This window comes from Excalfactoria chinensis, chromosome 14 (genome assembly GCF_039878825.1).
Source record: "Excalfactoria chinensis isolate bCotChi1 chromosome 14, bCotChi1.hap2, whole genome shotgun sequence".
Classification (NCBI taxonomy): Eukaryota; Metazoa; Chordata; class Aves; order Galliformes; family Phasianidae; genus Excalfactoria; species Excalfactoria chinensis.
The window spans coordinates 7061563-7081351 of NC_092838.1; the positions used below are offsets into that span (position 1 = coordinate 7061563).

At 42.1% G+C, this 19789-nt stretch overlaps 1 long non-coding RNA gene across 1 annotated transcript in view; it reads right to left on the reverse strand.

Moving 5' to 3' along the window:
- Nucleotides 1–292: 292 nt before the first annotated feature.
- The window catches only part of LOC140258487 (uncharacterized), a 47514-nt gene continuing 28017 nt past the window's right edge, over nucleotides 293–19789 (reverse strand). The window contains exons 2-3 of the long non-coding RNA XR_011905262.1: nucleotides 10537–10661; nucleotides 293–421 (exon numbers count right to left, since the gene is read on the reverse strand). This is a non-coding gene — a long non-coding RNA (uncharacterized lncRNA). The remainder of the gene's footprint in view (nucleotides 422–10536; nucleotides 10662–19789) is intronic.

The window sequence follows — 19789 nt, forward strand, 5'->3', positions numbered from 1 at the left end:
AAGCAGTTTAAATTTCAGTGGGAGTTTTTATTCTTAAACATAAGGCAGTCTTGTCCTTGAAAACGGGTAGACCTAATTATGAGAGGCTTATAGGGATGGTGAACAGATCATCTTTGCTTCTTGAGTTAATCTTGATACATAATGTATGGCAAATATTGTCTTGTTTCTTTTAAAACCATCAGTGAGAGGAAATTCCTGGGACGGGAAATGCAATCTTTCAAAGGATTAAGAGAGAACTAACTAACATGAACCAGATCATTAGCTTTGTATTTTCTGTTCCACCTTCTGATGCCCATATTTCACTCACGAGGATGAGTTGGAACAATTCCAAAAACTAAGTGGAAATTAATTTCTCAAAGGCTGATCGGGAAGTTAAGATGCATTTCAAAATCGTTTGCTGTATAGATCCCATCCGTTTGCCCTGAAGAAAGACAAAATAATGCTTTATGTAGCAACACGAAGTACCTGGAGTTAAAATGGATATGGGGGAGCCATTAGAGGAGGCTCGGGAGGAAGCAGCCAGCAGTTCAGAGATCATCCGGATTCATGTCTAACCTGCAGATCAGTTTGGAAAGATTTTCTCCTGGCACAGGATGGGTAAGGACTGCAGCGATGGTACAGATAATTAATCACACCACTTTGTACCTCAATTCACATGATAAATGAAAGTATGCCTTTGGGCTAAGTAAAATGCTGATTCTGCAAGAGGAAGTGTCAAAATCAATGTGGACGTTAAGAGCACTGGATGTTAGCACTGACATTTCAGTGTGATGGGCTTGTGAGATCAGTTGGCACGTGCCTGTCTAATTAAGAACTAAAGACTGAACGGGAGTGGCTTGTTCCTTTCTACTGTAGGGGAGCACTAATATGATCAGGAGGACAAGTTGGTTGAATGCTATGTAGAAATTCTTTGCTTAATGCAGAGCTGAGGTTTCTATAGCTGCTGCTGAAATCTCTTTTCAAAGGTTTAAATTCATTTAAAACACAAAAAAAATCAGTATCCATGAAAAATCTTCCTTTTGTTCCAGCCTTAAAAAGTGCCTTTTCATCTTGTTGAACCCATTTACACTGGCTTAAAGCAGTAACTGCTAATGATTCCTTTGGTTCAATGTTATCCTGGACAAATTATGGCAATTATCTAGATCACAAATATATGTAACAGTCTTTGATACTTTCTCTAATTGCACTTGAAGTTCAAATGCCTGATGTTTAATATGGCTTTATTCATTAAGGTTTCTTCCAAGTAAAGTCAATGGCAAAAGTCCCAGTGACTTCAGTGGTGAAGGTTCACACATGTAGATACGGTTCATCCTATTGCAGAGGAGGATTTTGTTTTCTTTCAGTTCACTAGATGGTAGCAGTGTACAATGGTTTTTGGTTTTTTCTTTTAATTTATTTTTAATTCTTTTGAACCTTTAGTTAATTTGAACCCTCTTTCATGTCCCAGCCTGTCCTTTCTGAGTGTTGCACTGAAGTTTCCAGCAGAAAGAAGACAAAAGATTTTAAACATTCTGCTGAAAGGATGCCAAAATCTGCAGCACCCTCCAGATGCTTCCGTGTGATGACAGAAACCAGACTGCGTCGGATGCAGTCTGATGGTCAGACAATGACATTGACATCTAACCCTGAGCTTAAACTCTTTCATCTGACCAGTACATAAGAAAAGAAGAAAGAGAAATTAAATCCCCATTAGTTCTGTACGCTTCTACCAGTTTTTACTGTCAGACAGCATGACTAAATATCTGTAATGACATTAGCCTGTCCTGGGATAGTCACCATGTTCAGCAAGGGCCATTCTAGCTGGCAACCATCAAGAGGACTTGGGCTTCCAAACTACTCTCTGGGGTAGGGTTGTTGCTGAGTGGAACCCCTTTTTTATCAGCCATGGATGCACAGATAAACAAGAAGCATCCATTTGAAACAGATACTGCTGTCTCATGTACTTCTGTCGTACATAATGCAGTGTGCACACATAGGGTTAACCTACAGGTTAACCTGATCTACAAGTTGATACGTGAGCGTTAAGCAGTTTGGCCTTTCAGTTGGAATCTTTTGAAGGGTATGCTTAATTCCTGTTGCTGCAGTGCTAGTTTTAGCCAAAAATGAATTCCACAGCAAGGGCTGTGCTGCTATAGTCCACCTCTGGCTTGGTTACCAATCATGCAGGGTTGCCTGGCCCTGTCTGTCCATGTCTTTCACAACCAGCAAGCAGGCTGGCTGACTCGGCTACTGCAGAAACTTGAAGCTAGCTCGATATCTTTAAATACATAGCAGTCATAGCTCTACATTTCAGTCCTAATGTTAGTTCTGTTACAGTACATCAGACATAAACTATGGAAAATTGAAGTGGTCTATCAGAGAGCCTTTTTTAGCCTAAAAATACATGATGCTAAAAAAGATGAAGATATTTATGTACTGATAGATAACGGCCAGAAGTAGCAGAGATACGAATAATGCAGCCCTTGAGTGAGTAGCTGCAACTAACTGCAGTTATCCAGCATCCCCATCTGAGCCCAGTGGGATGCAGATAGTAGCCTTATCATTAACTAAACCTGTTAGACAGGCTGATCCTGAGATCACTCTGCAGAAGTTGCTCTATTCAAGGCTTGCAGCAAACATTATTTTCTGGTGGTACAATGAAATAAATCCAAGGGACCTTTGCAGGAGATTTTTCAGGATTCCTTCAGGCAATGAATGCGAAAGAAGGACTGTAATGTAAGTATACTCTTGCTTTTTGCAGAGCAGAGTGAGATAGGGAGAATTAACACTGACAGGAGAAAGCACATTCAGGTTTCATGAAGATGTTTAAATATCTGATATCATTTTGCCAATTTGAATGGTTGAGTGGCAGGAATAACTACTGGGTTTTATACTTTATTTCTGGCAGATTCAACCAACTGAGGTACTAAATTCTGAAATGCACATGCAGATGTGAAAAAATCACAAGAACTGAAAAAATGGGCATCGTATCTTAAAGGTGTACCCACTTCATAATGCTTTGGAACACTGCATGGACAGTACAGAACAATCTCTTGTTTAGAGTCACCAAAAAAATCCCTCAAACATACGCTACGTGATTATAGCACAGGACAATCAAGATCAAATTTCTATTTTCTTTTGGTTGTTGTTATTTCATAATTGCTAACAAAACTTCAAATCCTAATCTAATATTTCAGCAAGGAACTGAATCATGCTTGGAAAAAGGCAGGCTGTGCTAAAAGCACCAAGCAAAACATAGCAGTTTATGTTGCATGTACGTGAAACAGAGGGAAGTGAGTGTCTGTCGATTCTCCATCACACTAATTCTACAGCTCTCATTTAGGAATTAATACAACATAGAACTCAACTCTCATGCAGCTCCATTCCTGCTGGCTGCTGCTGTGGTGATACATTGCAATAATATGCCAGTGATGATATTCCAGTAATAAATGATGGTAATATACCATCAGATCATCATCACTCCCGTGATGTACTATTGCTATACATCATCAGGCAACAGAGCTTAAGCATTAGTGGAAGAGGTTGAACATATACCCAACATGGTGTATGATATAATGTGCCATATGCGTTGTATATGCGTTTTCATCAGTAACTGCATATGCAATGTGTACTGCATATAAAGGTTTTCTTACTCAAACACTTAAAGCCAAAGAGAATGTGAGTACTCAACATAATAATACATGTAAAGGTGCATGCTGTGGTGTGGTTACATGTAAACACAGATGTAAAAAGAAATGCACATCCTCCCACTCAGGTTTAGAGATGCAGATCCCTTTGCTATCAGCATAGCATGATACAAACACCTGTATCAACCTACAATTGCATAACTTAGATTCTTAGATCTACAAACTACTTGGGACAGAAACCTTGTCTTGACACTGGCTGCTGCTGTTGGCACATGGTCAGCCAATGTTTTTCACCTGTGAATATTAAAGGACTTTACAAACATCAATAAATCAGTAGTTACATCCAATAGGGACCAACAGAAACAGCAACTTACTCCTGTCTCAGAAAGCAGCAACGGAGTTGCTTAGCAATCAGATGTTCACACCCTGTTTCCACTGAGCTTTGCAACATGAGTATGTTGGGTGACTGGATGCAGAGCCCTGGCATGGTAGGTCACGGTCAGCAGATTTTTGATTCCATATACAACTGTCTCTCAGTGTGCCGTTAAGGCAGTGATTGTTGCCATAGGGCTCTCAAATTACTTTTTGAGTACTGACCAACTCTTCTGTAATAACTGCACAACACTACAGCTGGTACACACGCAAATGGGTCAAGTAATTACAGGAAAAATAATAAAAAGATATTTCTCACTTCTTATTCCTTCTTTCTTTCACTCGGTAGATGTCCCCACAGGAAGCCTATGCAGATGTACAGCATCACAGTGCTGACATTTTCACTGGAGTCTACTCAGATGACGTAACTCACAGTGTAATCTCCAGTGAAGCTTCCTGTAGAACTGGCTCATCCTACCTCCCTAGAAGTGATGTGAGTTTGGTGAGTCACACTGAGTCACCTACCTACACGGAGGTTTGAAAGGAAACAAAGTTTTACCTTTGAAACCAAATTAGCAATACCAGGACATTACGGCCAATGGAAGAGATTCCTTTTTGTCAGCAAAGTACAGTTTTAGAGGTTCAGTTTTGACGACAACAGACCAGAGAACGAAGCTGTGCACTTTAAAGATTTTCCCTAGCCTTTTGGATGCTGAATTTCTCTAGAGGAATTCAGTACCAGCCAGCTCTGTGATCAATAAATACACTATTGATGGAAAACAAGGAAAGGACTTAAGGAATCATTAAAGGTCAGCTGATTTGTCCCTAAAGCTCATATGCTCTGCATCTGTTTACTACTTAAGAGTCACAGATTGAAACTGTGAAATTCATCTGGGAAAGAAGTTTATTTTAAAAGCCTGGCTGAAGTTGCTATCTCTTAGCATGGAAGAATATTAACTTCTAGGAGCCAGTGTGAGGAACTATGAGCTATCGAACTAGTTGGTTCTGCTGTTCTTTGAAGTAAAACAAGCACCTCTATTTGATTTCAAGTAAAAACACTCGGGCCAAGTAAAGCATCACTCACACAGCTTGGAGTGCTGTAGTTTCATTAGGATACTCATGACATCCAAAATGCTGCTACTGTAAATTTGGTTCAGCTACTGAGATTGCATCTTTTAGTACATTATAAATAAACTTTTTTTGGATACTATTCCAAGAGTCAATGCCACATGCTGGACAAAAAAAGCAATTAGAAGAAAGCTAGGGGAGGGAGAGGATCTCCGATTGTAATATACGCGTTGTAACCCAACAGAGAACCCAGAGCCACAGGGCAAAACTACAGCTCCTGCAGGGCCTGGAACATTTTGTCTGCTTTATTACCTTTCACTAGCAACAGTGGAACTATAGCCTCAGTTAGAAAAGGTATCCACCTCTAATATAAAGATTCTGTAGTGATGAAAACTATCCCAACCTTCATTAAATTGTTCCTCTGCTTATGGAGCTTCACTGCTAGCAACTCGAAATATCTGCCTGGAATATACACAAACTGGGATGCTCAAAGTTGAAGTAATTTGGGTTCTGCTATAGATTTCATTGTTCTGAAGAGCCTCTTCTCTTTTCTCGTTCCAGGTATTTCTGTAGTCAGGTTGTCATTTATCTTTCTGTTCTGGTGGACCTATTATTACACCTATTGATTTGTTTTCTTTGAAACTTTTAAGTTTGCAGTTCTGTTTTGCCATCAATATTGTAATGCTTTAATGAAGCCCACATATATTTACTAAATGAATTTCCTATGACAAGCAACTAAGCCTAAAACCATCTAAGTTTAAAGTTCCTTCAAGAAAAATCACTTCCACAAAGACGTTGTTGATTAGCATTAATGATGGTACGCATCTTTTAGTCTCTGTGAAACACAAATTACAAGTTATCCCACCATTTTCCCATATTGATGTCAGCCTGACAAGCTCTGTTGTTTCAGCCATCCCTTCCAAACTTTTAAATAAACTGACAAGGAACCAGCCATCTCTCAACTTTCTGGAATCTTCCCTTATTCACGGGTTACTGAAAAATCAATATTAGCTGCCAAAAAAGCTCCTCAGCCAGCTGCTTTGAAATTCCTCAATGCAAATTACCCAGAACTTCTGATTTAAGTATGTCTAACTACAGTAGCTGTTGATTAATATCCTCTTTAGTTACAGTAGGAAAAGAAAGTGCATTACCATCATCATATAACAAATACATCATCCTTTACCTCTGTATAGAACGAGACATCTCTATTGAATTCTATTGCTTTGTTATCATTAAAAAAAAAAAGAAGTGTCTATTGTTTCCATGTCAGAACAGACCAGTGGTCTGTTTCCATTCTCTCTCTTTTTTTTTCCCTTTAACTCCAGAAATATTTTGCTACAACTTTTCACTTTTTCTTTACCTCCTTTTTTGTTTTGGTCACTTTCCTACAAGTTCTATTCCCCTTAACTATCAGCTTTGTCTCCTTATCTGTAAGACTTATTTGCCACTTCCTTCCTGCTTGAGAGGTTTCTGATTTACTATGCTGAGCCTATTCTGTTACGTTTCTACACAGATACAGCCTTCTTTCTCCTGCTAAAATAATGTTTTTCTTAAATAGTTCTTACCAAGCTCTCATATTTTCTGCCTTATTTCCCTTCTCTGGTTGATACTGCTCCTGATGTTTTTGGCCTCATAAAGCCAGCCTTCTGAAGGTGCCAGTAAATACTGGCCTGGCTCACATATCATTTTGTGTACATACAGCCATATTAATCGAATTATTACCACTTGCGTGTCAAAAACCAGGAGAAGCCTGGTTCTTAGTATAAGAATGTTCCTTTTTGCTAAAGGCAGAAGAAAGGTAAACAGAAACCACTCATAAAACCGAATCATTCATTTTTGACACTAAAACCGTCCTTTCCCGTAAAGATTTCTGTTCTTTCCTACAGGAAAGATCTGATGCAGAGTTAGAGCAGGAGTAGTGCCAGCCTCACCAGAGGAGCTTTATAGCTCCCTATAGGACAGTGCAGCTTACTCCAGCTGGGCCCTGCACAGATTCCCCTCCCTCCCCCTACCCCTATGGCTGGGTTCCCTGGCTCTCTTTGAAATGAAGACAGGCAGCTGTGAGTTGTACTCTGCCAAGAGAACAGGAGCATTAACCCTCTTTTTATCACCCATCGGATGGAGTCTGTAGGGCCTAGGAGGTTATCTCTTCCTTTATATATAAGGATGAAATGCTTCTTGAGGAGAGCAGTGAGACCCTGGCAGTGTTGCCCAGAGAGCTGTGGGAGCCCCATCCCTGGAGGGGATCCCTGACTGGATGGGGCCCTGGGCAGCCTGAGCTGGTTGAAAAGGGTTGGAATGAGAGATCTTTAAACGTCCTTCCAAATAATTCCATGATTCTGTGAACCCTTCAGAATCCATGGGCTCTGCACCAAAGCTGCCTTGTACAAGGGGGGTCTCTTTCCATTGAATTCTGTGCTAACAGTGGAGATGAAGTATCAAGCCTGGCTTCTGAGCATGCTGCATTCTGCAGACTTCTCTGCAGCACTCCTGTTGGGACGCTGCTGGCTGAGAGAATAAGATGCTTCACATATTGGTGTCCTTCTGGAGCAGGTTCAGGTTGCTCGTTGTTTCAGCCAAGGAAGAGAATGAGCTGATATTCCCCACTGCTCCCTCTCCTTAAAGCCCAGCGTTATGTTCTCAGAACAATAACCCTATTTAGTTTGGTTCCCTGAACTAAAATGTCTGCACACTGTTTTCCTCACTTGCACTTGTGTTTGGATCTTTTCTCATAGCTGTCGTAATTGAAAACGGTTAATGTGCAATGGCTTCACTAGGTGGTTAACAGAAGCAATTAGAGCTGAGCTCAATATTTGTTATGCTGCTTTGCAGAGGCCCCAAACTGGCTTACATCTTAACTTCAAATGATTCAGTAGGAAAAAATCTTTCAGAAGCTTTTTCCCAATGTGTCTGCTTTGTCCCTGAACATGCTTGGATTTATGTGTATATTTTCACCTGTCAAATAGCAATGAAACCCAGCAAAGGCAAAGTGCTTGAGTTGTATAGTCTGCCACAAAGCAGCACCCCTGTGAAGGCAAGGGAAGAGGCAAGGGAAGAGGCAAGGGAAGAGGCAAGGGAAGAGGCAAGGGAAGAGGCAAGGGAAGAGGCAAGGGAAGAGGAAGTAAGGGTGGAAAGATGGACAGAAAGAAGGAAGGATGGATGGAGTTACAGCAAATTAGCAAGTTTCTTCTGCTGAATATGTTACTGCTATTAAAATTTTAAGAGTTTGAAGTGACAGTAAATGTGGTCTTATTTTAGAATGGTTTCCATAATGCTACACAACAGTTGCCAATGGCACTTATGCCTTTTTGTACATACACACACAGCTATTTAGCTGACAACAGTGTTTAAGCCATTAAACAAGATAATACTTTAACTGCTATGCAATGGTAAAGCTCACTCCTCAAAGAAATATTTGGTGTTTTAATCTGAAAGTCAACATTTGTTCCATATTCATTTATATTTTCTTTATTAGAAATGTATAATTTAATGTAATACTTAAGGCCCTTAGGGTATATGCTCCGTTACCTATAAAACATTCATGCACATTGAACACTTTCTTTGGTGCCAGTTCTTGGCTTTGTACATCTGCTTTACAATACTGAGTATTCTAACTAACAACACGCCTTAATTGAGTTTAGGTGTTCAAGTCATTTATTTAAATTTAGTACTGTGAATAATTTATTTCAATTTACATTTTAATTATTTTACCCACTTTTTTGGGAGCAACCTCATTTTCTAGCTCCTAAAAAAATAATCGGCATATGTTTACTGCAGCAACATTCACACTTACTAAATTCTCTGAGAAGTTTAGTTCCAAACTGAGAAATGCTAATGAATTATTCATAGAGCAGGCATTAGCCAGAATTAAATTAGGATGTCCAGATCCAAAAGAAACCTGACCTTCTAATACCTATCAGCCTCTCAAACTCCCTGAGGATCTCTCATCTGCTATGGCAAGTTTAGCTATAGCCAAATATGAATATTGCCGCAGTCAATGCGGGTTTGTATGTTCCTATTCATCACCTCTAGTCGAACAGTGTGTTGAGACATCACACATGGCGTGGATGTTCTTGTTGCTGGTGTGTCTCTTTGCCCAGGAGTATTTTTAACCCATAGAAAACGTATTATTTTTTAAATATATATATGCTTATTTTGCAACTATTGACTAAGTAACTTATTTTCCCCCTGTAATTAATAGAAACTGAAGTTCTGAGATAGATAGGCATTCCATTTCCAGCCCGTGCTGTTTTTATCTGGGGACCTCACACGGGAGGAAACAGAGACACAGAGCCTCTGGGAGCTCCTGTGTGATACCCTCAAACACTCAGCAGTGAGCCCAGAGCCCAGCTCCATGTGCACAAGGTGCAGAGTGGTGGCTGGTTGTGCATATGCTGGAAGAACTGCAAGGCAGTCCAAGCTCAGAGCACTTATGTCCTTGGAAACAAACGGGTAACCAGCAAAAAATTAGAAAACATTCATGTGCTGACAAACAAATGCTAATTGCTCCTTCTCTGAAAGTTCTGTTTCCTCTAAAGGTGGGCCTGAAAAACAGAGGAACTAAAAAGAGGTAAAAAATGCCAAACTGAATGAAAGCCTGAGCTCATGGCGCCAAGCCTGCAGCATTGCCTACCCAGCAGAGAGGAAATACAAGAACAACTGAAGTCTGAATGCAGTTGTCACATAATGCCCCTCGGTGGCAACTGCCTGTTGGGGTTCAAGGTGTTACCAGGAAAAATACCACCCTCATTTCATAGGCACTTGTTAATAACTGAGATGACTAAAATAGTTTCATATGCAGAAAAAATGCTTTCAACAAAGGGCAATGGAAACACTCAGTATTAAGTATGCAAGGATTATTTTCTAGCAGTAAAGTCAATTTGTGACATTTTGCCATCAGTCCTGAGCACAGGCAGGCATATCCACATGCACCTGTGCTTCTCCAGTCATCACTTGTTATTTTTCTTACGGTCTTATCCAAGTACGATATTAATATAAGCAAAAACATATGCATTGGTTTCAACCTGAATGTCTTTGTTCCTTGGATTTCTATGTATACATACTATTAAGCACTGTCTTTTTTCCTCTTGCGTGCCTTCTCACACACACTAACGTACCCTGGGATGTTACAATCTCCCTCGCCTGTTGATCCATAGCTACATAAACATTTCTACAAGTAAATAAATTCCACCACATTTTACTTTAAAATGTAATTTTTTTCCCCCCCAAATCCACTTGTACTGCTAAATATAGCACACAGCAGCCTGACCGTAAAGGAACACCTTGAGAAAGGAAAATGCAAAGCTGGAAACATTATTAAGAAAAAATTTCGCCCTCAGCTACAAGAAACTTGAGATGTATTTTTGTTTGGAAGAGCAACTGCGGCGTTATCCAAACTAAGCAATGGCTGTATTACAAAACCCACCCTACAGTCATCTCTCAATGGCCATTTCTCAGGCCAGATGCTTACCTGCAATGACAGCTTCACACTCAGTGAGTTCCTATCACATTGATCACAACGCATTCACCTCTGTGTGCAGACTGGTGGGCTGCAGTGACCACGCAAGGTGCAAAGCTTCCACATGTTCCACACTCCTGCAAGTGAGAGAATTAACATGAATTCTGGAGAACATGACCTCTGTTTCGAATGTCACAAGAAAAAGATCTTCCTGAAAGCCAACCTGGATTAATTCCTGTAAGAAAACACTCCACCTTTGAGCAAACAGTTTAAATAAGATACAACAAGGACCTTGGAAAGCAGCATCAGCTTTCAGTTGAAAAATAATAACAAAACAAATCCTTACTTCACACAATACATTTATACAGACTTTTTTAACATAGCGCTTCAAATTTATGTGCACTTTGTGGACAAGCAGAAGACCAGCTCTATGTCCCACTGCGCTTACTATGCAACACTGCACATAAGCAAGAAATGAACAAGCAGTAGGACTGGGAGTGAGAGACGTGATTGTGAGAACATTTTTTTGGCCTTGTTTGACTGCAAAGAGCTTTTAAGGTGCAGATTTATTTGAAAGAGGGACTTGGTACGACGGGGATGTCTCCTTATTCGATGGTTCTGAACCCATTCCCTCTCCCCTCCTTGATGCTGGAGGGGCTCTGGTTATGCAGGTAGAAGGATCGTGCCATGCTATTCCTCTAAGCCTGCACTGCTAGAAACAGGATATTAAATGCTTCACAATAAAGCTGGTTCTGCTTGTTGTTTCGGTAACCTTGTAGCCTTCAGCCCAGCGCTAAAATCTTACAGGAGCTGAGTTCCCAAGCATGAATCAATGATTTGTATCGGACAGAAAGGAGGATATTAAAGATACACCAGAGGAAACAAAGAGAAGCTGACCTTGGAGCAACCAAATGGGTAAAGACCCATCAGTTCAACTTCTAGCCCTCATTACTTGTCCCTTCCCATTGCTGAATTTAATCTTCTTTACATAGCTCCCTCCAGCCCCTGCCTGCCCTGGCACGCTGGCTTTTTAACGTGATGAGTGGCTCTCATTCACAGCTTCTACTGAGAGGGAAGCTGAGGTTGGGGAGCGAGATGAAGCAGTTGGGGAAATAATGCTGCCTTTCCATCTGGGCTCCAGAAGGGCCTCGTGGATGAAACTTATCAATTATGTGAAAAGGTTCATCAGCGCTGCCAGAGCTGAGGGAAAATGATTCCCACCTCAGCTACCAGCCCATCCCGCACCCCAGGCAGCAGCTCACCAGCAGCTGCTTTGCTGCATCAACCCTGGGGACAGGGACAGTGCCTGTGGGCTTGGGCAGGGGAGCAGGGCTGGAGGGAGAGCATGGAGCAGCACCCAGCAGGGGCTGCTGCTATGGTTTGCAGCTTCCCCTCTGGCCCTACTGGTGTTTCTCAACCACATCCAACCATCCTTCACCTCTCTTATTCATTCATTCCTCATCTTTCTACAAAGGAAACCACAGACTTTATTTAAACCTGCAGCACCCAGAGCTGTCCCTGCAGAAAGCACTGTTCCACATCTTCTGCCTTTCACAAAGCGTTCAAACCCGTGGTGTGGACAGGCAGCTCTCGTTGCACTGGGCATCCCAGTGGGCCTGGCCATGAATCCCTGCAATCTATACATGCACCCATCACCACAATGTCTACTTGGAATGCTAAATTCATTCCTATTATATGCTGAACATCCAGATTAATCTAAGTTTAATAGAGGAATCATTAACAAATGCCAAACATCCGCATTCTCCTGTCCCTAGCAGAAGGCTGAGAGAGAGGCTCTGCTTTCAAATCACTCCACTGAGCTCTCTTACTAAATGCCACAGTTTTCAACCCTATGTTGCATTATTACTATTGTTGTCCTTTAGGGGTTGATGTTAATGATGACTGAAAGGGCTTAATGAGCATGTGCCTTGAATAAGGTCTTTATACACCTTATAACATAATTACTGCCATTTTATTGTAAACTCCACAGGGCCAAGCTCACGGAAGCAGTCAGGGTGCCAGTTTAATATGATACGGTACATTGCTTTACTCAAATAAGGCCTGATCCTATAGAAGTTCACCTTCATTGCCACAACGGACATCCACACCCCTCCTGCAGCTGCAGCCAGGGCTGAAGGTACCGTGCCCAGCCCTTGGGAGAGGTGCCTAAACAGAAGGGTCACAAAATATCTTCTGTGACTGGAAGTGATTTTGTATGGCAAGAGAAATAGGATTTGGGTTCTTAGAGCACAAAGACATCTGATGATCTCTGCTGATAAGTGACTTGTCAACAGCATGTTAAACATTCTTTAAATAGTGCTTAAAGCTTGTAAGCTGTTTTTCCTGCCTTGCTCCCATCCAGCACAGATCAACACTGTTGACCTGTTAAGGAAAGATATTCACAAGAGAATGACTTGCAGCATCTTCTGGGATGCAGCGCGGCCTCTGCCTTTAACAGCACACAGCAGCTCCTCATGGATGGGTTACAGAAGGCTCTTAAATAGGAATGAATGGCAAACAAAGATCCCACTGAGTCTGCCACAGTGTAAGCTTCTCACGGCGTAAGTGTCTGCTGGTTGAGCACAATGGCTCCGTGACACGCAGTAGGAGAATTGCTTTTAAAACATTTGGGAGGGAAAATTAAAACTTGGAAATGTATTTCTTCATCTTTCAGCAAAACGCTGCCCTGTCTGCCATCGAGGAACAATCCTTTAAGTCTGAAGAAAATAGAAGAAGGAACACTAAACAAAATGCTCCTGTAATGGGCTTTGAGTGTAATGAAACTATTTCCTGGATGAAATAAAAACCTTTGCAAAAATATTTTCAACCAGTGCCAGCTCTTAATTATTATTTATATTGCTGAAATGCTGAAGGATCTCATCGTTCCAGAAACTGGCTCTAAAAGGCTCTGTGCCTTTTTCACTAATGGGCATAGGAAAACTACCTTCAAATATTTATAAAGCATATGCAAGACATATTCATCAGCACCCACAATGAGCAGCGAGTCAGCAAAGCTCTGCGCTGCCCATGTGTCAGGGCAGGAGGCGGCAGCTCCCAGTGAGATACTGCCTGTCTAAGATGAGCTGTATCAGAGCAGCCCAAAAACCAAGGGAAGCCAGATCCCAAAGTCCTGCAATGACAGAACTCTGACTTGCTTTGGTTAACATAAAGTCAACACAGAAGATCAAGGGGAGCTTATGGGAAGTAAGGTGAATGCCTGGTCTGTTTGCTGAGAACCACTCAGGCAATGCTCTGTCCATGCTCAGCCCAAGCACTGAACTTTGAAGCCAACTTCTCCACATGTGGTCCTCATGTGTATTCAGTGCCAGCAGCAGGAGTTACACCCAGGTATCTCTCTGCAGTCTATAATCACGAGTTCTCTGAGATCATTTCATTAAGCAGGTGTGAGGGAAACGTGCACTACAATCCAGTATAACACAATCATCATCACATTTTGATTCCCCTGCCCATCACTCTCCATATTTATCTTCAAAGACCTCTTGATGAAACAGCTGCTTAAATTTAATTAAACAACGGCATTATATAAACAAGTTCTTTTGTTTTGTGCTCTGAACAGGGTATTCTTCTTCAAAAGCTATTCTGCCAAAGCTGGCCTTTCTGCCCCCTGACTTGTCTTTACTCCAATTACCACTCCAGTTTAGCTGATTAATTTGTAGCCACTGGCAAACATGCACAGTTGGCAGGACATCATTCCATTTCAGTGACAAGCACTATAAAAAGATCATTATTTTCATTAGCATAAATAACTGCATGTTGATAGAACTCTGGTTTCTGAAAATAGGTTAAAGTCTTAACTGTCTTTATTCATTACCTAGATATAATTGGAAGTAAAATTATCACATAAGTGAACAATACGCTCTCAGTGTATAGTGCTTAATGGCTGCACTCAGCCCGGTCACAGCCTGCAATGACTTTTTTTTTCCTTGAAATGAAACATTCTGATGCAAATCTCCACATAGACACACTAATGTATGACAAAACCTGATACATGTCAAGAGATCCAGTGGAAAAAAAGAATCACACGACAAATAAAGATGTTTTCTGTTGCACTGCAAAGGGCAAAGGATATTATTTCTCCAGTTGCTGGCCCAGGCTGGATGCCTTGAAAGCTTCCCTGGCCCCAGCTGAATTTTTCTAGCTGCCTGCTGAACTGCATTCCTAACAGATTCTCCCAAACAAGGTTTTCAAGAGTTAATATTGCATAACAAAGCCCCTTTGAGATTAAAGGCTTGCTTTTCTCTTTCATTCTCTCTTCTCTGCCATGCTGACTCTACGTCTCAATGGCAGTTTCATGCCAGCCTGGAAACGCAGCACCTGAGTCACACCAGTGGCTGCACTGCCTGTGTGTGCAAAGCAACTGCCCCCAGCAGGACCTTGCGCTGTGATGGTACCCCTCACACGCCAAGGCAACAGCAGTAATAAAAGCAAGCAGCAATAATAAATACAGTGTTTGGAAGTCAGATGTAGTGAGAGCTTCAGACTCCATTCTGGAGCCTGTCAGCTCATCAGATGAACAAATTTATCAAGATACAGGACACGACCATTCAGACGCATTTAGGCAACTAGTCTAAAGAGAAAGTTTCAAGTGAGATTCCTGCTATCAGCTCTCATTGAGTATTTGGTTTTGCCTCCCTCAGAAATCTTTGTACAATGTATCTTGATGCTGTAACAGAGCTTTGATTTTGTATAGCAACGGTCCGGGGTGATCTGCAGCAACTATTGAGTCTTGGAGCAACTCACACTTCTGTCACTGAACTGTCTGTGCTCAGGGCTCAGACAACAGCCCTGGAAAACTACCAGGTTGGTTTTCTTACTTCAATGAATACCAATAGCAGCTAGTTTCAGCGAAACAAACTTCTCCTCTGTATTATTTAATGAAACAAAACATCAGAGCAATTGCTACTGCAAGATAGAAAAGCGACAGAAGCTGCCATCAGGAAGCCTTGCCACTGCTTTGAAACGTTGCCCAGAACATTTTTTTGTCCAGCTTGTATCTCCATATACAAGTCAGAAGATGACTTTGAAAATTAGCTGTTTTATATAACAAAGAGGAGCCAAGGGCAATAAATATGAGAGCAAATGATCGCCTCAGTACTGAATACTGCCCAGAAAAAAACCCATAGGAGTGAAAGGTGCAAGTAAGACCTGGACTCAGCTGCAGCATCCACTGAATCCCCTCCAGGTCAGATCCCTGTGAGCAGCCCATCCTGCTGGGCACTGCTCCTACGGCTGCTTGGTGAAGGCTGAGAAACCCGCTGCTCCTGTGGCAGAACAAACCAAAAACCCCTTACAAAACACTGCATAATAGCTGCTGAAATTTTGCAGCCAGAGAGGGATTCTGGGGAGGAGGATGTCTGACAGCACTGGCAAGCATCCAGTTTGGGAATAGGTTGATATGATGAGATGATAAAGTGGACCTTTTTCCTATTGAAACCATATTTTGCAGCACAAGCATCTCAAAAATATTATATATATATTTTAAAGCTTTTGATCTATATATTTTAAATGAAACCAAAGTAAATTTAAACCAGATGCCCTGAATTAAACCATACCAGACCATGGTGTCTGCCCCTGGAGACAAGTTCCAAGGAAGCAGCGTGCTTACTGGGATCACCTGGGACTGACAAGAGCCTCTGGGAGGCTGCTCTGAGGCCGGTGACACAACAGCCAGGTCCCAGCTCCACCCCAGGCACTGGGCAGAAGTGGGCACTGAGACACAGCAGAGGACATCCTGCCCCTCACCTGCCCCTGTGACTGCACAGGAATCCCCACCTCCATCACCTCAGGTAATGTAAGATGCTCTCACAGTGGCTTTCCCATCCCTGCAGCCAGCAGACTGCCCAGAGGCGGTGGGAGGCTTTTCTCAGACACAAGCAAAGGAACCCATTGCTGTGCTCCATGAAGCACGAAGAAGTCCAGTCAATCTCTGTGTCTGGGAAATGCCTCTCAGCAACAGGGGTTTAGTAAGCTCTGGTGTTTACCGAAGATAGCATGAGCCAGAACTGCAGCAAACTGTGGTTACTTATCCGGGGAGGGTAGAAGAAGTTAAGGATTATTTGCAGCAAACTATCTGAAGAGAGGAGCAAATAGATTTTGATTTTTATTTTTTAAAGCTGCTGCAAAGCATCCTTGGGGGGGGGGGGGGGGTCATTGTACATATGTACGCATCAATTTGGATTTAACTCCTTACTGTGCTGCTGAGTCAGTTGCATTACATAAACAGGACTAAAGGCACTGGTAAGTTGACAGGAGTCAGGCAGTAAAGCAGAGTAAGAACTTGCCTGCTGTTTTTAAGAGAGCAAACTGGAAAGCCAAGTATTTAAGCTGCGGTGCAACTGCTGGCAAAGCACAGCATTCTGAAATGACAAAAGAAAGAGACAGAGGCTCAAGGAATGATTCCTACTTGCCCCAACTGCATGCTCACCAGGCTGAGGTCCCACTGGGCTCCCATCACAGGGACACATGAGAGGAGCTGTGTGCAGAGCAAGGACTGCGGGTTAAGCCAGAAGGTGCTGCCTGCCAACTTAGCAATAAATGTGCTGTGACACCATTTAGAGAAGTGCTGCTTTCGCTGTGGCAGCAAACTTGCAAACAACAACTTGCCTGAACATAATGAAATAAAAAGACTCCTTATTTTAGACTGGCAGCCACCACTGAGTTCTGGTAAACGTGAAAATTCATTCACCTGAATTATGAGTCAGAAATGGTTTTGCAATATCAATTATGGTTATGAGGAAAAAAAGAAAAGAGACTGGAATAGTTTTTTTTTGTTAATGAAATACAAAAAGCATTACATTCAACAACACTTGCTTGGAATAGAGCCTGTAATGCCTTTCTCCAGTCTTTGACCAACCAATGTACTCTCCAAAGCACCTGCTTCAATCACAGAATCATTTAGATCAAAAAAGATCTTTAAGTAAGCTCATGAAGTCAGACTGACCTAAAGCTAATGTGATCAGTCAGGGTAGTTAGCAGCTGCTTTGTTTTCAGAAAGTTTATGGCTAACTGCAAATAGGGCTGCATGCTTTGTGCTAAAACACAGAGCTCTTTTTCCTTTGTATGACTCCTGTTATGCTACCATTACCATAGCAGCTGTGCCAGAAAGCAACACTTTTTACCTTGCGATAGTCAGCGCTGAGGACTCATCCCACCCTATTCCTTTGCTGAGCACAAAATGCTTGTGCTTGCACTTTCTTCAGCTGTTGCTACTCTAGCTGCCAATATGGCTAAACTCACAATGGATCTGACTCACTGCTGCAAGATGGCTTGCTTGGAGCAAAAGCTTCCAAATGCTGTAAGAGGCATCTACACTGTTCTCTAAGTATTGCTCTACTGGCTGCCCTCCAGTAGCCCTATCTGGTTAATGTAATATTGCAGAAACAAAGCTGTACAGATAAAAAAATGCAGTGTGCATGGGTTGGTATTGTAGTAACACCGATTAGGGAAAACACTTTTTATGTAATGCAGGTGATCCGGGGTATCTTTTATTCCTGTGTCCATTTCCCCATATGTAATGCAGCAGATTTAAACATGTTTTACTCCTTTGAGCATGGATTTCTGGGCTGAGAGATCACAATGAAGTTTTATAGCCCTTTCTTATGAAGTGTGGCATTTCTGACATTATTTGATGTGCAAGAGCAACTGCATTAGTGAAAGGCTACGCTTGAATAGTTATCACTTTAAGCCCATGCCCTGGGAGTATTGTATTCAGTTCCCTCATTATTTCCAGCCCTGCAGGTTATACCAAGAGTTGCTATTAGTACATTACAATCGTAAAATGAAGGTAGTCACTTTCTATAAGGGTCAAGTTTGCTCCTAGAATCTGGCAAACTTCATTTTGCAGCTCAGAAGGACCGGCAGTGCCATATTCCAAGCCAATCCACTGCCCAGCTGCTTTGCGTGCAGCTCTGTGTTTTGAGTTCAAGACTTAAGCAGAACGCACTAAAATATTTAACAAGATCTAACACTACAGTATCTGTATGATACATCCATGAGCCTACATGCCTTGCACAGCCTCCTACATCATTCATCAAATGCTCACTCCATGGTATCTGAACAACATTTGTGTCAGAGCCACAGTTACTGAAGAACAACAGTGATGATCAGTTTCCACATATGTAGCACCTCATTTTGGTGAGGTCAGTGTGCCTTCCAAGCAGCCTTAACCTTCAGAGCACCTCCTTGGATGCCACTAGACAGATAAACAAACAGACTTTCATGAAGCACCCGGCCCCACGTTTCACTCCATCTGCTGATGTCCATGAGACACAGTGACACAGCTGCTACACATTAAGGAACAACACTGTTTGAGATTACCAGGACTGGAAGGAGATGCCTAGATTAGACAGAAACAAGCGGGATATCCAATGCAAGCTGCTTAATGTGAGGTTTCTCTTCTTTCTCCTCAAGCTTCAGAGACACACTGCAGGCTGGGTACTCACCAGCTGCAGGCAAAGCAGCAAGAAGTGCCTGCAGGCATTTATCTTGGTGTTGGTAGGACAGCACTCCTGTAGGTGTTGGTAACCACATATAAGGGAGTGAGCTGGTCCTAATCTGGCTGGTGTAACTTTCCTACAGCCTGGTGAGACCCTGCAATTTGATTAAACTCTTTCTTGCCTTCTGTTAGCAAGAAAGGAGGTAGGTTGCTTGGGCACCTGTCATTGTGCATATACTGCTGATAAAGTCCTGAGAGAAACAGCTGGAACGGGCAATAAAGAAAAAAACAAAACAAAACACCAACAAAAACAGTTCTCTAAGGAAAACTCTACTGGTATGGAAAAAGGAAAGAAGGTGCTACAGGGACCACAGGAGGAACAGGTCACAGCAGCAGGACCACTGCCCCCTGCCTGCTCCCCCACTTTTCCCCCTCTCTGGATCCACCAGCCCTGCAGAATTGTTCTCCACTGCCCCACAAACAAGCCAGAAGCCCAAGCAAGAAGAGGTTTTTGGAGGGACTGCCTGAGTACTAAGGCTACAAGCAGTCATACCCATAGAACACACCAGTGCTGCCACTGACAGCTAAAAGAGCACAAGCCTCAAAAGCTGCAATTAATCACACAGAGAGCAGAAGGGATTGTGTGAACCGTGAGTGCTCTAGCTCCCATCCAGAACAGAAAATTCAGAGGATAAAAATGTCCAGGCAGTCCTAAAGGAGAGGATACGGCTCTCACTGATGCAGAGAAGGAGAAAAAAATTAATAATAGTAATAAAAAAAGTACCACTGGAAGTACAAAATGTTTTTCAG